General features: G+C 36.9%; 1 long non-coding RNA gene across 1 annotated transcript; it reads left to right on the top strand.

Moving 5' to 3' along the window:
- The first annotated feature begins 6,290 nt into the window (after positions 1-6,290).
- Positions 6,291-19,875, top strand: LOC107497397. Its single transcript, XR_001593798.1, has 3 exons — positions 6,291-6,400; positions 12,023-12,126; positions 19,746-19,875. It is a non-coding gene; the product is annotated as an uncharacterized LOC107497397 (long non-coding RNA).
- Positions 19,876-20,105: the final 230 nt, after the last annotated feature.

Below are 20,105 nucleotides of genomic sequence, written 5' to 3'. Positions count from 1 at the left end.
TTGTCCTGAGTTATTTGATTCAACTTACAATTTTTAAATCCAGCTTTTTCTATTTAGGATTTAGAAAAAAACTTTCCACACAAACATTTCTGAACTTCATCTATTCCTTTTCATTTCTGCTTGTAAACCAGCCAGTTCTTTCCTGAGCCCATCTCTTTTTGTAATACCTTGAAAATATGGCCTTTCATAGCCAGCCCACACTAAAGTTCTGACTCATTTCTACCATGCCCCCTAGAGGTAAAGGCTGTGTAGGCACTGGTTCTGACCTCAAATTTATGTCAGGTGACAATTATACCAAATATTTTACCACTGTGTCACATGGATAGCTTTTTTTCCAAACTCTATGATCAGTTTTCTCACTACTTAACTATCAACAGTTAAGTCAATACCACCTAATTTAGCTTTTTAATGGCACTACTTCACTTCTGGTATAAATGTCTCTATTAGGATAAATAACTCTAGCTACTATAACTAACGACCACAAAATCCCAAAGGCTTAAAAATGAAATGGTATATGTTTTGTTTGTACATAGTCTGATGTGAATAGGAAGCTCTTCTAGGAGTACTTCCTCCAAAGAGTTCTCGGGGGTTCAGGCTGTTTCCATTTTGTAATGACACAATCCCCAATATAATTGTCTCAATCACTGAGCTAGGAAAGAGATCTCAGAAGATCAAACAGGGGTTTTTAAGTCCAGGCCTGGAAGTAGTAGGCATCCCTTCCTCTGACATTCCTTTAGTCCAAACCTAACTGCAAGGCAGGTTGGAAATGCAGGTATACATTACCCAGAAAGAAGAAATGGGTTATATAACTTGACACTATGATTGACAAGTCTAATGTGTTACCACTCTAAAGCAGGACTAACTTTAAAACAAAGAAATTAATCTCTTACAATAAAATTTCATATTGATTATAGACCAGATTTGGGGGACCACAGTCATTTGGTTCTTCATTCAGTATTTAATGTTGTTCCTGTATAAACCATCTTTGTTCTCACTGGAAAGTGAACAAGAAGTAAACCAAGAATTGAACAAAGATGCTCACTCATTTTGGTGACCTATCTTATAGTGATGGCACATGTTTTGTTTTGTTTTGTTTTTTTTCCACTAATCCATTGAAAGGTGGAAACCCTGCCAACCCTCCTTAGGACCAGACATGGATACAAGAATTTCTTGTTTTACTTTCCTAGAGGCACCTTGGTTAAACTGATATTCAACTGCCTGTAATATTAAAACTTTTGGAGAACAAAGTTTCCATGTGTTACATCACCTTTTACCAACTACCTCTTTTCCTGAAAAAAATACATTAGTCTTTAGGTGTCAATATGCATTTAAAAAGTATGCAAGCTAAATAAAAATAGTTGAGCATGCAGCCCAGAGAAAAAATTGTCCCAGGGTTCAATGTCAGTTTTAAGAATAACACAATAGATACATTTTAGGTGAATTCAAATATCTATGGTCAAGATTCAGTTTTAAATATTATAAAATACTGTAAAATTGCATTTTGTATAGGTATTATTTTTCATGTACTATTTAATTTTTCATAGATTAAGTTTTCATTATTACATGTGCTATGTAGGGTTGTATATACAAAACCATCTACATTATACTTCATGAGGGATAAAAGGGATTTTAAGGGTAATTTTGACTGTGTAATTTTCACAAGTGTGGACTTTTTAATCTAATACCCTGATACAATACAATTCTACAGTAATCTCATTTCTGCATATAATCTGCCTCCTAACTCAGCCTCCCTGCCCTCACCCAGGTTTCCTCTTTGCTGGTTCATATTCTGTCCTGGTCCTGGGCCCATCTCCAGCCTGGTAACAAACACTACTTTTTGGACAATCCTTTTGTTTGACGGCTTGTTTTTAGCATTCTGTAAAACAATATACTAACAAAGACTTGAACTTTGTCAAATGTTTTCTGAGCCAGTCATTTACTATAGAGATCTTGATAATGCTATATACACATAAGACATAGGCCCAGACTGAAAAGCAATCGTGGAGAGCAGTTCAGGCCATTTATTGAATGTTTACTATGTGCCAGAAACCATACTAAGAGCTTAATGTATACTAGCACATTTAATCATCACAACAACCCTGTGAGGTAAGTACTACTATTAGCTTCATTTTATGAATGAGGGCTTTAAAGTAAAAAGAAGTTCAGTAATTTGCCCAAGAACACAGTGCCTGTGATCGTGAAGCTGGGATTTGAACTCCAACATTCTGGCTCCAAAGTCTGAACATTTCTTCCTTATAGAAAACTCTAGTTTTATCTGTCAATAAACAATTGCTTGTTTGTAATAGCCCTAAGATTGCTATCAGCAATGACAAAAATAAAAGAAAATTAGCATTTTACCTGAAAAAAACCTTCCTTTCAAAATTGATACCTTCCGGATGTTAGACCTGAATAAGTTCTAGGATGTTTTCATATTGATTAACTAAGGATGATCAGTTAGTCCAACGTTATCTCAAAAATTACTTACAGCTATTTACCCTGGCAGAAAATCAGTAGGAGTTGTCATTATTTAAATCTATTTCTGAGGCACTACACTCATGGAGCTATTTCCTGAGTGGGTGCTCAATGAGAGAAGACAGATATTCAATTACCTAGACCCCAGAAAACAGAAGTTAAAAATGCAAAGTCATCTAAGGCTAGGTCACAACAGATAAGCAATTAGCTTTGGGCATCTATCCTTTGAATTGGGCTGTGTCTATACAATGGCAAGAAAAAAAATCTATTAATTTGCTCACTCAAATCAGTCAAAAATTTAAAGTATAAAATTATAGACAAATTATATTTATTTAGTAGCACATAAATAAATGTACACACACACACACACACACACACACACACACACGCACTCCCGAAAAGTTTACTAACAGGACTTCATAACTATTTATTGGGGTGCCTGATGAATTAAAGAAACCTAGAATATAATTGGGAAGCTTCATGTGTCATTGTTACATGTGTGAGCACTTTCATTCACATCATTTAGTGGTAAATGGAAGCACTCACAGAGGAGGAATTTTGCAAAAAGAAAAAAAAAAGTGTCCAATTACGGAGAAAGTAAAATAAAAACAGCATAAGGACCATGAACCAACTTTAAGCTTTTACTATTCAGGAGGCAATTATCCAACTGTGCTCTATTTAGGCTCCCGGGTGCTTCTTCCTGTAGTCTGCCCTTGGGAGAGTACTTGAACTCCCACCAGCAGAGTTCAAAGATGGGACAGTAGGCAGTTGACTGTGTGATATAACCTGAAGGATATGACAGGTGTATTTGCCCCAAGATATCTGCCCTCCTTTTCACCCACACCCTCCCCATCATTAAATTTCCATTTCTGGCCTTATTTTTTCTGTCAGTCATGCCTAAAGATGGACTCTGTTAAAACAAATTCATTACTTGTGAGACATTGCATCTGAACTCAGTACTGATCACTTATACAGTGTCCCAATTTACTTAGCAGACCAGATAACGTATTTCTTGGCTTAGCTCAAGGTTCTGAGGAAATATGAAACTAGGCAGGTCTGTGTAATAGGGACAGGAGGGGAGAAGAAATAAAGGAAGTAATGGGAGCCAACCTGAGTATGTAGTACTGAGCATGGGCATTGAAAAGGGAGAGGGTGGTCAGGATCTAGAGGACATCTCCAAAGAGGGCCACTGGGAGGCTGCCAAGGAACTCAGCAAGTTGGGAATTGGAGAGAGAAGAGTTTTGCTTCTGTCTGCTAGATAATAGAGGAGGAAAAAAGAAATATATATATGATTCATGAGGCTCATTCAGAAGTTTTATTGGGAAAAAGATCAGACTATAACAACTAACAAGGTTAAAATCCATTATCTTTAGGTCACCTGCATTTTTATTTTCACTAATGTGTTAGGCTGCTGTAACAAATTACCACAAACAAAATAGCTTAAAACAACAGAAATTTATTCTCTCATAGTTTTAGAGGCCAGAAGTCTGAAATTAAGAGGTTAGTAGGGTCATGCTGTCTCTAAGGCTCCAAGGGAGAATCTGTTTCATGCCTTTCTCATATTTTGATGTTGCCAGCAATCCTTGTCACTCCTTGGTTTGCAGACAAACCACTCCAAATTCTGCCTCAGTTGTCACATGATGTTTACCTTGTGTGTCTCTTTTTCTCTTGTCCTCTAACAAGGACACCAGTCATTGGGTGAGAGCCCACCCTAATACAAAGTAACTTATTCTTAACTTAATTACATCTTCAAAGACCCTATTTACATAGGAGGTCACATTCACAGGTACCCAGGATTAGGACTTTAAAACATGTTTTGGGGGAACACAGTTCAACCCACAACAATGGTGTTCTCCTGAAAAGTAACAATACTTAAGTATTGGCTTCCCAAGCCTTCCAGCAATTCAGATGGGACCATTCACTGGAAGACGAGTAGCCGCTTTCTTGAAGGAAGCAATTGAGAAAAACTCTATCACTGTCATGATGAAACTGAACAGCTCCTAGAAATTTAAGACCATATTCTTATTATACTCTTCCATTTGGTGCTTTACTGGCGTCAGGACTTCCAGAAAGTTTTCAGAGTTTCACCCTTGGCAATAATCCAACACATGAGTACAACAGTAAGATGTTGGCAGAGAGGCATAAAGGGCCATTGTTAGGGTAAGGAGTGGCAGTCCAGGAATAAGGAAGAGAGAGAGGAGCTAATCTCAGGCACAAAGTAAATTGCACACTAAATCAGTGATATCCATAATACCAAACAAAGAGAGGCTTAAAAGATAGGTTCTTGTTTTTTTTTTCTTTTTCTTTTTCTTTTAAGAGAGAGACAGAGACAGAGAGACAGAGAGACAGGTTTTGAACAGGATGATAACCTAGGATAGCAACTAGATATTAGTAACATGTAAATATAGTTTTGATTCTATAATTTTTCCCATCTTTAATTTTTACTGCACACATACCCAGGTTACAAGTAAAGCAAAGGAACTAACCAATAAATCATTCATTGAATAAATAAAACTCAGATTATCCATGGCATCCATTGAAAATTGGCCAGCATTAATTATCTAAACATCCATGTCAACCAGTCAGCTGAGACAAGCCAGTCTGCTGTTCCTCAATGTTTAGGATGTGAGCAATAACACTGGAAGTTTCAGAATAACCCTTTTAAATGAAATAGAAGTCTTGCAAAACTTAGAGATCTTAAGAGTAAGAGTGGTCTCTCAACTGTTTAAAATGGAGCAGAAAGTGACTTTAAGGTCTGAATCTACACATCAGCTAATGAACTTGGGCTGACTCCCCTCCCCCACCTTTCAACAAAGCTGGCTTTATAACTTTTTATTTATAAACTTATCTAAGTTAAGGACTCTGGAAATTAAATCCTAGCTGCTTTTTCTGGCTTCATTGTCAAAAAGATAGCAAAAAGTTATTGAATACCTACTATGTGATCTACACTGTTCTAGAAGCTTGTGATTCAAAAGTAAACAAGGCAAAGAGGATCTTACTCCATGGAGATTATATACTAGTAGGTGAGACAGACCAGTATGTCTCATTTTAGAAACAAGTGTCCAATTGCATGTAAAAGGGATTTGGGGGTTTTGGCTTTTTTCCTACAATGTAAGTATTTTAATAAAAACTACTTCTGGTAACTAGAAGTTCATTCCAGATTTTCACATCCTTTTACAGACACCATAGAAATAAATGTAAAGATGTTACAATGTGTTTCATAAACTATATTATAAGACCCTAAAAATAATATTATAAGGTTGAAATTTTGACAAACTTTCATTATTTGGTACTAAGAAAAAAAAATAACAAGTGTTCAAAATAGTAAGAGTTTCAAGATTCAAGACCAGCCAGTCTGTGTTCTCATTCTAGAACTCCTCTGTCTCGTTTCCTCACTTGGCTTTAATTTTGAAATCTGTGATATTGAGGGTTAATTTTATTCATTTTTAAAGAATTGTTCAGATATCACTGGAATGCCTCAGAGAAGCTTTGGTTTTGCAAAATTTAGATTTAAAAACTTATTTTTTCAAATAATTTAAACATAATAGAGCAAATAGTAGTTAAATACTATTTTATACCAAATTTTAGCCCACTCGAAAACTACCAACATGATAATTTATGCATTCAGGTTAACAAATGTTTGTACAGAACTCATAATGATCTCTGGGCATACATTTGAACTTCTTGAAATTGAATTATTGATCAAGTAGGTTGTAGCTCTGACCTGGTCTTTCAATAAATTTGTTTCTTTCTATATGCACTTTGTGAAGAATGATTTAAGGAAGTACCTCCTGCATCACGAGCCAACTGCGCTCTGTTAATTGCAGCCCTGACTCAGCCAGATCCACTTGGTGTACATTCTAGCCACAGCATACCAGCCACCTATGCAACAACAAAGAAGCATAACACATATCTTATGATACCATAAGTAAGTAGTTGTAACATTTTCTTTGAGTTTTGTAAGTTTATTGTCTCCTTTTTATATTTAGTCTAAAGAATGCAAATATGTTAGATCTTGAAAAGAATCTAAATGGCTAAAGAAAATGAATCATTGCTTCACTTTCACATTTCTAGATAAGTTTTTTTTAAAGAAAAGACAGAGATTTCAAGGTGAGCTATTAAAATCATTTATCAGTTGCACCTATTTATTGGTGTGAATTGGGATTTTTTTTTTTGATTAAGCAAATTTGAATTAAGATTTCAATAATTGCAATGGAAATAATCCTAAATATAAAAATAAAAAGAAGTAAAAAAGGAAACAAAGCAGTAAGTTTCTTAAAAATATATATAACTTTCTTGTGATATTAAGGTGTGCAAGCAATGCAAAATTAAAAAATAAAATTGAAGATTCAGATTGCATCTATCATTTATAACCCAGAGTTCACATTTTTATGCTCATTAAAAGTGTCATTTTTCTCACTAACTCGGCTGTATAGTAAGCAAATCTTAGAAATACGAACTTTTAAAATAATTTTTCAACAATAACACTGATCTCATCTCTTTTATATGTAAGGTATTTTACATGATATTGAATTAGAAAGATGATTCTTTTATGAAAAATGTTTTATAAATGTTCTAGTCAGGAGTCATTCGTTTTCAAGAAACAGAAACCTACTCATAATTCTCTCTCTCTCTCTCTCTCTCTTTCTCTCTCTCTGATTTTGTTTGTTTTGCTTGTCAGCTGAAGTCTCTCATTTCTCCAAACTTTTCTGTTTATTAGTCAGTTTGCACACACATGAAAATTACCTCCAGACTCAACATGACCCACAGTTCAAGTGCTCATCATTCTCTGGTTGTAATTCTGTCTTGTACTACAAATACTAAAATGAAATAAAGCATTTGGCTCTGCTTAACCTCTAGACTGACCCAACCTTTGTCAGATCTCCAAAAGAGGTAGCATGGAGCTTAATATCAGTGGAACCAATATGGCCTTCTAGGTCCACTACTTTAGCAGATGCTGTCCAAGGATATTGGTGGCAACTTAAAAAGGAGGACTTCTGCTAGATTCAAAACAAGTCTGCTAAACAACAACAACAGCAACAACAACAGAAAAGAGAGGAAAATGATTTCAAATAGTTCAACCTAACTTTAACAGCTTAATATCACAAGAAAGTTATATATATTTTTAAGAAACTTACTGCTTTGCTTCCTTCTTTTTATTTTTATATTTAGGATTATTTCCATTGCAATTATTGAAACCTTAATTCAAATTTGCTTAATCAAAAAAAAAAAATGTTGTATTTACTGGCTTGAATAGTTGAACAAGAAAGAAATATTCTAGATTCAGGAATGATCCAGAGCTTGGATGGTCTTATCCATGATTTTTTGTTGTTGGTTATTTTTTTCCATCATTTCTCAACTCGATGTCTTCAGCGTTGGCTCTATTCTCATGGCTTCTAACTGGCTGCCATAAGCTCCCATGGCTACATCCTCAAAAGTACAAGAAGTCCTAATAGACTGATTTGAGTCACACTTGAATTAATTACAAATGTTAAAGGAATGTGATATGTTGATTGCCATTAACTTTAGTCACATGCTCTATCCCTATAACTGGGAATAAGGTCAACTTTTTCAGGTTCACATGAGCTATGATAGGGGGAGAGGAGGTTCTATCTACATATAACTTGGATGCTAAGCAGCAGAACAATGAATTGTCACCATAGTTGACAGAGTATCCAACTAGTGATGCCCGGAAATAATTTCATACAAGGCAATAAAATCTCCTGATCTCTAATTTTATTCTGCTAACCTTACATGAACAGATATTGACTATCCAAACCAAACCATTTTTTCAGTGCTCTTTGGATAAAACATTATACACTTCATATTCACACTTTACCCTTTACTTTTGGCTGAGTTACTGATTCTACCAATCAACTCTCAGTAAAGCATCCACAAGACCCTATTCTCCAGACATGTACATTAGGAGGGAAAATGAACATTTAATCAATAAATATTTGTTGGCTAATGCTTTGACATTTACAAAGGCTGGGCACATCTGCATGAAAACACTAAAATAAAATTAGTAAAGTGATCAAGAATAAGACTTGATGAAAAGAAACCAATTGAACCTCCAAAATAGATGCATTTCTTAACCATTATGAGATTTCAAATGACACTCATTGTGTGAAAATGATTTGTCATTTCATTCCACCCACCACTAACCAAACAAATAGCTCCATTTCATAGACTCATGATCAAACGATTGGTGAAATATTTCAATGTTCAACAGATTGTCAAAGTATCTTGTAGAACTATGCCTGAACAGATAGAAAATTTGAACCCCAATTTATTTTGTGTTATGACTGTTTTTAAAAGAGCAATCAGCAATTTTTATGTAGAAAGAAAATATGCTAAAAGTCGGCCTCTGGTGTCAGATTGCTTGGGTACAAATCCTAAATCTGTACTTAACTAACATCATGCCTCAATTTCCTCATCAGAAAAAAATGAAGATAATAATAGCTGTCTCTTGGGGTTGTTTTCAGGATTAAATGAATCAATCCATATGAAGCTCTTAGAAGGTCCTGGCAAGTAGATAGTACTCCAGGAATATTAGCTATAATATTCTTTTACTTTTTTTCTCCCTCTCCCTCTTTTCATTTTTTCTCCCTCTCTTTTTCATTTTTTCTTCACATGAAGAAATGCCATTAAACTATTTTATGGACCTCTCACTTCTATATAATGGATATTGCAAACTGGTCCAGATATAATTGAGATATAATCACCAAAGAGATGCCTTTGACAGAGATGGAGTAACTGACAAGTTGCTAAACACAATGTTAAATTGTTTGTTATTGTTGAAGAGTGGGAAGCTTCTCTTTTAAAAGGTTCCCAAGTTTAAAGCTAACATGATGAATATTCACAGCAGACAGACTAGTTTATATAGCCAGAGACACTGAGGTTAGCCTGGATGATGGGAGAGCATGCTCGTTTCTGAGCCTGTAGTGACACACACTTCTATCTCTACCAAGCTCGGGCACCTCAGCTTTGTCGAGAAGAGGTGTGTCCATGAGGTTGTAAAGATTTGAACCTTACAAATGAGCATCATGTAGCCATAAGCACCCAGATGAGTCATGGCTTATTTAATGGGTGTAGCTCATCTTCAAAGAAAGATTGAACTGACCATAAACATCAGATCATGGAACATAAGCTTTCCAAAGCCTCCTCATAAAAAATGCAATAAAAATAAATACAGCTATTGCTTAAAATTCGGAGTATCACACAGATTTATTGTGAATCAGATGCATCATTGCTCATCTTCTTTTTTTTGGATGATATCTGTACCACTGAACTGAGTTTCTAAAATGTTGATTAAGCTATTTGTGTTAATGTACATAATCAGTTATAGGAGTCAGCCTCAATGCAGCATAGGACATGAGAGAATTTGAAACATTTGCATTTGCACTATGTTTTTCAGTTTTCGTCTTTTAGGAACCTTGTTGACATATATCAGTTTTCGGCCTCTCAACATGTAATCTGATGTAACTTCAATAATACCCACACTTAGAATGGCCAAAAGGCCAAAAATTTCAAGATAAAAAAAATATATATATATATATCCTGAGGGTTCTCAAATGTCGCAGAAATAAGAAAAAATTTTTGCTCTAAATATGCATAAGTCCCATATATTTGCATCTTTGCATCCTTAGGTGTTATCTTTAGCTCTCAGCAAAGAATACAGATATATGGCAAAAAATATCCAAAGGTCAAACATAGACTTTTTTGGAATATGTAGCCTACTCTGAATTTTCTGAAACTAGACATGAAGATCATTTTCATAGAAAATATAAATGATGTTTTTGATAGCTCTCAGTAAATGTGAAATCAATTAACACATACTGTTTTAGCATCCTATTACTTCCCCAGCACCATCTAGGTTCTGTAGGAAATTTAGGATAACTGCGAGAGGCAGTTTCTGCATCCTACTGGCTTACATTTCAGTGGGAAGATTATTCTATGGGAAGACAGCATCAAACATCATTAAACACGCAATAATTTAGTAGGTTTGAGGTATAAATTAACTATTGTTGAGATTTAAGGGAGAAAGAAAAGAGCAAGAGTATAAGTTTGGTAAAATTCATAAAAATTATGTGGAAAAAAAAGTCTTGAACTGAACCTTAAAGGATTTGTAGAAGCAGAGGAAAGGCAAACTATGAGATGGGATGCCAAAAGGTTATTTAAGAGACTAACCTAAATAACAATAACATCATCAAAATATGAGTAAAGAAGAGTCAATTCTTAGAAAATTTCCCAGGTTTCTTTAATAAAACAGAGAGACAAGTCAAGGGTAACTCCAGGATTTCAAAATTGGTTAACCTAGAGATCTTTATCAGAGACTTGGGGAGTTAGAAAACAGCTCAACGGTGAGAGAAGTTCTATTTAAAAAGTATTACAGTTGAGGTAACATCAAGATGTCTCATTGTTGATGTCTGTCGTAGAAAAGGAAGTAATATTGGGAGTAGAGTTTGAAAGAGAGAGATTTAGAAGTAATAGGATGAAAATTACAATATCACTGAAATTCTCCCTATGCAGCTTCCTTAGTTGTCCAATATCACCACCCCCTGCCCCTGGGAACAATACTAGAGTGCTTTTTGTTTGTTTGGTTGGTTTTTTTTGTTGTTTGTTTTAATGAGATACATCCTACCACTCTGGAGTTATTACCATTTTGTCTACATTAAGAATTACTTAACTCTAATGGAACATAGTCAATTGAGCCATATTTTCTAAGTATTCCTTCTCCCAAGTACTCATTGACTTTATCGGTATCATGCATCCAATATGACAGATTTCATTTTTTCTATGATGTCAGTCATGCTACCATCAACTGACCTAGTGTGGCTTCGAAGCATTAATATTTTACATATACTATTATTCCATATGAGTATGCTGAAGCCTCAGGAAATTTCAGTGTTTTCAGTTTTACTTATTTCCATTACTTGAATTTCAGCAGTTATACTGAAGCCATTTTATATAACATTCCTATTAAAATCTAGAATGTATATTCCCCAAAAAGTACAGAGAATTATTCAAAACTACATTGTATTTTTCAATCCTGGCCAAATTATTTGAATTTTCATTTAACACTCACAAGAATCAGAATGGATAGCCTAGGTGGATAAAAGCAAGACTAAGAGATTTAGTGGGTGAGGGGGCAAGAATTGGGGGAACGAATGCTATATATGTGAACCATAAGCATAAAGCATTTTGGCAAATAACATTTCCCCACATGTTTTATCATGGAATCTTAGACCTCTGAGATGAAGGATGCCTTAGAGATCCTCTAGAGTTCACATTTCTTAGGAAGGATTAGGACTAGGGCAAATGCAGAAGGATTCTCTCAATGGGATATATTTCTTGTGCTGTCCTGTTCCCACTTAGAGCATAAATTTAAGCTTGTATTTGAATATTTATAAAAGATATTCAAAAATTGCAATACCCTGATTACTAAGCTTGACCACTCTTTTCCCTAAAGAAATTCCGAAGGATTATTAAAAAGGTAAAGGTCACAAAAATAACAACAGAATCCCTAAGATCATTTTACCTTTTCTAGTTGACACTCCTAGATGGACTTTGAAGGAACTCTGGCTACAGTGGATAAATGGAGCCCAGCTCAACCTCACTAGATCTGTCTCTTCTTTGATGAGCTTAATGCCCGTAAGTTTATATCCAGACCCATCATTCTATAATTCCATGCATCTTTGCAGATAGTCTTATGAAGCCTGTCAAAAGGGTTCATGATGGCAGATTCTTGATTCAGTTTATAGCCAGAATTGCAATTTGGCAATTTTATGGATATGTGAATTACTGTTAATGCCTTGATGATAACTCCTTAAACTTAGAGAAGCTGCTATCCAAAGCACTTATTTAATATTTGATCAATTAATAAACATAGTATAAAATCCATGAAAATATGTGAATACTAATTTTTCAGAGTAAAAAAATAAACAAAATAATTAAGTGTATCTTAACATACAGAGGCAATTTTGATCAATAGTATAGTCCTATGTGGACCTGGAAGAAACTTATTGCCATATATTTTAATTTCACCTTAAGTCAGCAATTTGCTTCAATATCGAAAACCATGTCACTAACTAGAACTTCCAGGTTTTCAGGCTATTTGTTTGCTTTTAGTAAAGAAACAAACTGGGAATATATGCAATGATTCAATTTTTAGGGTTTTTTTTTTTCAAAATCAAAAACATTTTATAATTGTTAAATAAATTCCTTTCTCCTCTGCATCTGTTCATACATTATTGGAAATTACAAAATTGGAGGAGGGAATCAGCACTAGAGGTTTTTGTTTGTTCATCTTATTACCTGGAAACCAGATTACCAAATTAGAACATTGAAATGTATTTTTACATGTATTTTTGAAAAATGTATTTTTCAAACAAATATTTGATAAGAAGGCTCTGTATTTCTCTCCTCAATGTTCCCCAATGGCAAGGGGCCCATCTCCAACTTTTTGAGCCTTTCTCATCTCCACGGAACCTGCTGGGTGGCAGCTAAGCCTGAGGAAATGGTAATGAGTTGTAAAAGTACAACTCATTTCAGTGTCAGCGCACACTGAAAGCAGCAGAAGTCCTGTCTATACTGGTAGCAAGACAGACTGCACTAAAAAAGTATTTTACCACAACCTGGTAGTTAGCCCTGCTAACTAATGATTAGCTTTTGCCTACTCATTCCCTACACCACAAGGCATGGTGTATACAGATTGCAGTTTCTTCCTTGGTGACGTTTTCTTTGGATTCCGAAATGTTCTACAGCATTTCTTCACCAGGATGGGCGGAGTGGTCACAAGCACTGTCCTTCCACTTGAGTTTTTAATTCAGCTCAGGGAGTCTCTTTCCTCTTCAATACACTTTCCACACTTTTCTGACTGGATTCTTCTCACTTAATGGAGCTTCTCAATTACTGTAACCCCTCATCAGTCTACGTCTATCTAAGTTAGGGAAAGGTGAATTTAAATGATGAACATTTCTCCAACAAAATCATCATTCTTCAATATCGAGCAAGAACCAACAAAGTAGAGGGCCCATTCAGGCTCAGAACCAATGTCTGGCAAGGATAAACTTGCCCCAGCTCAGCGCCGATGATGATAAAAATGGGCTTGGACATTTCAGACTCTTCAATCTGGAAAACAACTCAGCTGAAATTTATATCTAGAGCCTAATATGAAGCTTGGCTAAAAGCAAAGCTGCCCTTGGAAAAAGATAGATGATTTTAAACAAGGCTAATTTAAAAACCCAAATCAAAGATAAATCAGCTCTCTGAACTTCGAGGGGCTGCCTCCAAAGCAGAGGTCCACACAGTCAAACCCGCGGAGGAGTCTCCCTCCCCTCCTGCCAAGAACAGAGACCAGGGCGGCTGGGAGGATTCCTCTGCGAGTTCTCTTTGGATGGGGGAAGACAGCTCTGGCCCTTGAAAAAGGCATTAATCACATTTGGTTGCTTGTACCTGAGAAAAAATAGCTATCTATGGGATCTGATTTTTTGTGTTTCAAACTGGAGAAAGCTTTTATGATGTCTCTTGATGAAATATAACCACTCTCTCATTCTAAGCAGCCTCTAAATTCTTAAATGTGTGTAAATGGAAAACATGCTGTGGGTCTTTATTCCACTGAGCATCAAGAAATAAATCAGAACTCCCCTCCTCACGCCCCCACTCAGTCTCTCCCCTGATACCTCACAGATGTGCAGCGTTAGAGGGAAGAGCAGAAGTGCTTTATAAAATTAATATGTGGAAACTGCTTTATTTACCATAAATGCCTAGCCTGGGGCTTTCTTCAGTGCCCAGTCAAGATATTAAGCTGAGTCCTTGCCTTCTGCCTACCAAAAAGTCCTTCCTCATTTCTGTCCGATAAGAGGGTTCCCGTTTTCCATACAGGAGAAGCAGTTAGTGGTGGTGTGATGTTCACCGTCAAAGGTGAGGTAGCTGCAAGTTAGTGGTAAACAAAACATTTAATCCATAATGTATGAAATGTGTAAATCATTTTAGGATCCTGCTGGGTTCAAAGTCCTAAATAAACACCTATCATTACTATAATTGATCTTAAACTGGATGCTGGAGACCAACAGATAAATACAAATGCTAGAACTTGCCTTAGTGTTTCATTCATATCTAAAAATATATAGGAGTATATACCACAGAGCTCATGAAAGGCTTTTAACTGATTTTAATAGCAGTCATTACATTAGAAAATGAGACTTCCCCTTGTAACAGAGATGAACTGAGAAGAAACAAAGGAGGAGAGGTAACTAGTGCAGCGCCCCAGTGCCCTGCCAGAATTACTGCTCATCATTCTTGCTTTCAGCAGTTAGCCGGCTCCTTTTGTCAAAGACTACCACCATCTAATGAAACAATTAGGGCTTGACAGTTTAAATATGCTATTTTGTTCTTCTCAAGCGTAAGTGCCAGCCACTAAGACAAACTATACCTACCACCTTCATATCAGCAGAGCCATTGTTATCCCAGATAGAATGCCCTAAAAATAAAATTCATTTTGTGTGTGAAGCTTCATCAAGTCAGGTCATGTCTGCTCCTCAGGGCAGACTGCAGTGTACTAATTTCATTATGCTATTTTTAAATGTGGCCTCCTTGGATCTCTTAGTATGTCCTACATAGCTCAACAAGGCCCTGAGTTAATGTTCAGGGCTTTTTTGCTAGTTAACCTCTGCCCACCCCACCCTCAACCCTAACCTCAACAACCTTTCCGGGCCTGGATAGTTAACGAGAAATAGGCACACTAATGATGAGTGTGTTCACACTCAGATCAGCATCACCTACTGGACACTGGCCAACGTGTGAGCTGTTAGAAGTTCAAATTGGCATCAATTTCTTGAATTCATTATTAAAGTTTTCCAGTTTTTTAAAAAAATCCAGAGAGTGACTTCCTAAGATATCATCTTAAGCTATTGTTGAATTTCTATGAACCTATTTCTGTTTTGCCTCTTGTATCAATTCTTTTTTTTTTTCAGTTGTAAAATGAACACATTCATAAGTATATGAAAAGTGTAGAACACCATATCAATATTCATGATTTCTAGTTTCAACTAATAGAAACTCAATTCAAACTTGATATGCAGTATTGGATATATTGTTCAGGTAGTCAGAGCTGAAAGTGGCTTTCGGCACAACTGGATTCATTATGGCTCAAATTAATGCCATAACGACAAGATTTCTCTCTTCCAATCTCTCAGTTTTATTTTATTTTTTTCTTTTTTTGGCCCACGTCCCTGGGAGGCTCGCTCCTCCTGGTGGCCCATGACAGCCCCGGACTTACATGCTACCAGCTGAGTAATGCTGATGGAATAACATCTTCTCAATTGTTCTAAAGTCCGCAAATGGAGTCTCATTAGTATGGCTTGGGTACGTGCCCTGAACCTGTCAGGGTTCAATATGTCAGAGCAAATCTCTGATTGATCAGATTTCTGTTACATGCTCACCCATAAATCCAGAATTTTACATCAGCCTCAGATAAACCACATGAATTAAGTGTAGTTCCCCCAAAAGAACACCAGGTATATCATCATTAGAAGAAAGAATAGATGCAGAGCAAATAACAGATGTCCATGACAGAGAACTAAGTCCTCACAACCTAAAACAAGAATCAAAGATACATACTTAACCCTAGAGGAGATAGAAGATCCAGGACTACTTTTGAAAACTTGGATGAATTTGTACTAAATATAAAATATTTCCTACACAAAGATTCAAAAACCATCATGAGATAATGTGATAAAAAATGAAAAAGTATAGACTACAGAGAGAAAGACACATCTATGACATGGGGTCATTGGGGAATCTTATCCACAAATTTCAGTCTTCCGTTACACACTCACATTTTGAACATGTCCCACAGCCTCTGGACTCCATTGTTTCTGATGAGAAGTTATTAGTCCTATTGGAGTTCCATTGTAATTTTTCTTACTACTTTCAAGATTTTTTTATCTTTGGCTTTTGACTTTTTTAAAAATTTTATTTATTTATTTATTTTAATTCATTTCAAATATATAGTACATTGGTTAGACATCTATAAAGTGCATAAGATGCTTTTGACTTTTTAATTATAATGTGTCTAGGTATGGATCTCTGTGTATCCTACTTGGAATTTGAAAAGATAATGTTTGAAAACCTTTAAATTTGAGGAAAAATATTATGGGTCCAAGAAGCACAACAAATATTTCTTCTATTTCTCCTCCTCCCTTTTACACATATGTCAGTATCTTATTGATGTCTCACATTGCTATGAGGTTCTGTTTGTTTTCCATTCTTTTTTCTCTGTTTTTCAAATTGCATCCTCTCTAATGATCTAAATTCAAGCTTACTGATTCTTCTGTCAGCTCAAATCTACTTTTGAGCCCTTCTAGTGAATTTTTCATTTTGGTACTTTTCCACTTCGGAATTTCCATTTGATTCTTTTTAAACTTCAGTCTCTTCATTGATATTCTCTATCTGATAAGACATTGTCATCATACTTTCCTTAATTCTTTAGACATCGTTTTCTTAAGTTATTTGAACATACTTTTGATAGATACTTTGAAGCCTGTGTCTGCTAAGTCCAATATCTTGGCCCCTCAAAGGCAGTTGCTATCACCTGCTATTTTCCCTGTGTGTGCCACACTTTCCTGTTTCTGTGCACATGTGTAATTTTTTTTATTGAAAACTGAATATTTTAGAGAATATATTGTAGCAACTCTGGATACCGATATCCCCCAGGGGGTTGCTGTTGTTTGCTTTATCATTTGTTTATTTGTTCAGTGCCATGATTCCACTAACTCTATGATGTACAGTCTCTGATATCTCTGTTCAGGTTATTTTCCCCTTGTTTTTCTCTTTCAGCCTGGCTTCATAATCAATGCCCTTGAGCCTACTTTTTGGTCAAAATTTGTTTTAAGCCCCCTAGTTCAGTTAGGTTTTACTCTTTACCATTGGATGTCCAGGTGGCTTGGAGGCTGCTATCAAAATTCAGGGAATTGACATTTTTGCCCCTCAATCAGCCAGGGACTAGTAGCTTGGAAGTTCCCTCTTCATCTGCTCCTGAGTGTACAGTTTGGGGTATGCAGACAGTCTGCCAAACCACCAAGGATGCATGTAATTTTATTTTTAAGCCTGGCTTCCTAGAAGTTGCCCCAGGGCCAGATCTGCTTATTGTCCAGTTACTGCTTGGTCAGAGATTGTGCTTAAATCCCTTGGGCCAGTGAGGCTTCCACCCTGTGTTGATGGATCTATGTGCAGCTTGGGGAATGACTTCAAAATGGCCCCAACTGCTCCAATTGCTTCTAAGTACGTGCCTAGTACATGGGCACAACCTTTCCGACCAAGAGAGCTGACTGTCATTCCAGGAGGGTTATTCTTTGCTCTTTCTGTGGTCCTCTCTTGAACTCCCCGCTGTTCTGCTCTTTCACTTGTTACTACCAGCATCGTGGAGCTACCAAACACTCTTAATTGTTCTCTACCAAGATCACGGGTTGTTTCAAGAACACCCTTAGGCCTGAAATTCTCCAAACGCTGTTCCAAATGTAGTCATTCTCTTTCAACAGAGCTATTTACAGCTTGCCTCTCTCCCTGAGCAGAACTTGTACACTGCTGCACGGGAGCTGGGAGCAGGGACAGTGGCCTGCCTCTGCTAGAGTGCCACCTGCTCCACGAGTGGGTGCTGGAGTAGGGGATGGTATCTTTGCACCCCTTTCTCAGAGTGGAGCCTTCACACTGCCGTGGCAGGATAATTGGAGCCTTAGTATTCTTGGCCTGCACAGCTGGAGTAGAGCTTATGTCCTATGAGTAGGAGCTGGTAGGGATTGGAACCTCAGTCTTTTCAGCCACACCTGCCCTAAATAGAGTTTCTGCAACATGGGAAGGGTGGTGGTGGGGAGGGAATGATAAACACCTGCCGCCTGCCCCTTGCAGTGTGAAAAAGCCCTGGACTGGGAGTTGGGAAAAGAGGTAGCCTCCTCTCCTTTACCCTTATACCCCTTGTCTTCTTGGCCACACTACCCAGAAGAGAATTCCCAGAAAAGAGTTTTCCAAACACAAAGCTGAGGGGATGGGGAGGAGGCTGTGCCAAGGACTCTCATTGTTCTAAGATTAGTAGAATTTCTTGAATGCATGTTTCTCCATTTGCTGTATGCCCTTAGGACAATTTCCAGAGCTTTAAAATGATTATTTTTTTTTCATAATTTTTATGAGTTAAATTGTTGTTTTGCTGGGAAAAGGGTCTGCCAGGCTCCTCACTCTGTCATTCTGGAAGTCCCTTCACACTCACATTTAACCACCGTTGCTGCTGGTTACAAATCCTTGAGTCATAAGCCATTCAAGAGCTTAAAAAGTTATCTAGTCTATTTCCTCTGCCTTTGAGCAGGATAATACCTTAGCCAGCCAAGACAGATGAGAATCTATACTGGTTTTGAAAACCTCCAGAGAAAAAAATTTCACAGCCTTCCTTAATAACCTAAATCAGCGCTTAACAACTCTCACTGCCAGGAATTCCTTTCTTGCATATAACCTAAAACCCACGTGGTATAGTTTAAAGGCCTCTGCTCTTCATCTGCCCTGGAGGTGATAAAGAACAGCCGGTCACCACACAGTGCACTTCCTCTCCAGGAGGAGCAGTCTCCAATCTTCTCTCTCTCTTTTTTTTAAATCTTCCTTTGGTCCTGTCATTGGAATAGTCTTAATATTCCTCATACTATTTTTCAATCCATGGCCAACCTTTGTACACTCTTCTGAAATCTTTTCACCTTTGTTCTTACCCTGGAAATATTTATTGAAGAGAGGTAGAAGCTGTCCACACCTGATTCTCTTGGAGCACTCATTAACTATGTAGATTCCTGTGCCCCACCCTAGACACCGTGGATCATAACTCTGGCTATGGAATCTGGGAATCAGTATGCCTAACAAATTCCTTGAGTCATTCTGATGCACTGAAGTTTAAGACCCTCTGAGCTAGATCGTGGCCTGTTCTCTACCATTGGATCTCAGGTTGCAACACTGCCTGCACAGAACAATCACACAGGAGCTTTTAAAAATCCTGATGCCTGAGCTGTACCCTAGTCCAATTAAATCAGAGGCTGTAGGCCTGGCACCTGGGCCAGCACTCTTTTTAAAGCTTCCAGCTGAATTCGAAGAGCAGCCACAGTAGTCAGTTTTTCCAAGGCGAGGACGGACAGTGTTCATATCCCAGCAACTCCTAACACAAAGTCTAATTCATGGGATATTTATTTGTAAGCATGAAATTATCATCATCATAGTGAAGATGAATCATTTTGTTACAGTTTGTTTTGGAGGAGAGTTAATTTTGAAAAGAGAAAAGTGAAGACTTCTGATTTGGAAACGTGTAAGATTAGAAATGCTGAGATGCCTGTGTGAAGATTCCTACTGGCCAGGAATGAGGAAGGCAAATGTGGACGGTGAGTGCTGAAATCTTCACATTGGATGATACTGACTCCTTTTGTTACTGTGTGGGGACAATTTGAACTATGGTGTTGCCCTGGCGGCATACGGGGGATAAGAACGCAGAGTATAATTAGCATTTTTCCTCAGTTCTTCCTCAGGGACACAGTGAATCACAGGTCAGCGAGATTTAGAAAAGATTTATTAAAAGTATATTTTAGAAAGAGTGTGCTCCAAGAGAG

This window comes from Rousettus aegyptiacus, unplaced genomic scaffold, assembly GCF_014176215.1.
Source record: "Rousettus aegyptiacus isolate mRouAeg1 unplaced genomic scaffold, mRouAeg1.p scaffold_m13_p_8, whole genome shotgun sequence".
Lineage (NCBI taxonomy): Eukaryota > Metazoa > Chordata > Mammalia > Chiroptera > Pteropodidae > Rousettus > Rousettus aegyptiacus.
The sequence above is the reverse complement of the archived record's forward strand: the minus strand, read 5'-3'. Positions and strand labels throughout refer to the sequence as shown.